Here is a 482-nt window from a genome sequence, read left to right on the forward strand (position 1 = left end):
ATTTAATGTGGAGGAACAAGGTGCATTTAACCAAAGCTGTAAACATCTCTAATTCTATTTAAAGCTTTAGGGTACAGTACATTAACATTTAACATTCTGATACTAAATCGGCGTGAAGCTTAATAGAGCTGTATTTGTAAAAATTTAAGCATTAGGCAATGTTTTACCAATGACAAACAAAAGTAGTGTGACTCAGCAGACTCCAACTGCTGCTTAGTAAGGTATTCAGGGTCTTCATGGGAGCTCCTGTCATAAAAGAGCAGTGGACCACATTCAGCTCTGCTGCTGTTATGCTGAAGCCAGAAGGACTTAGGCCAGAGATTAATTCAGCCTTGCAGTTCCTGTTAGAAGGAGGTAAATCAAACTTATTCTTCATTTCTCCCACAAATGAAATTTTCTTCTCCATAGTCTTTCAAGTGAGTTGCTTTGATAATTGAAGTTGCAAAATTAATTACAAGGTAAAGGATGATGTTTTTCTTTCC

This window comes from Nestor notabilis, unplaced genomic scaffold (genome assembly GCF_000696875.1).
Source record: "Nestor notabilis isolate BGI_N333 unplaced genomic scaffold, ASM69687v1 scaffold1422, whole genome shotgun sequence".
NCBI classification, from domain to species: Eukaryota; Metazoa; Chordata; class Aves; order Psittaciformes; family Psittacidae; genus Nestor; species Nestor notabilis.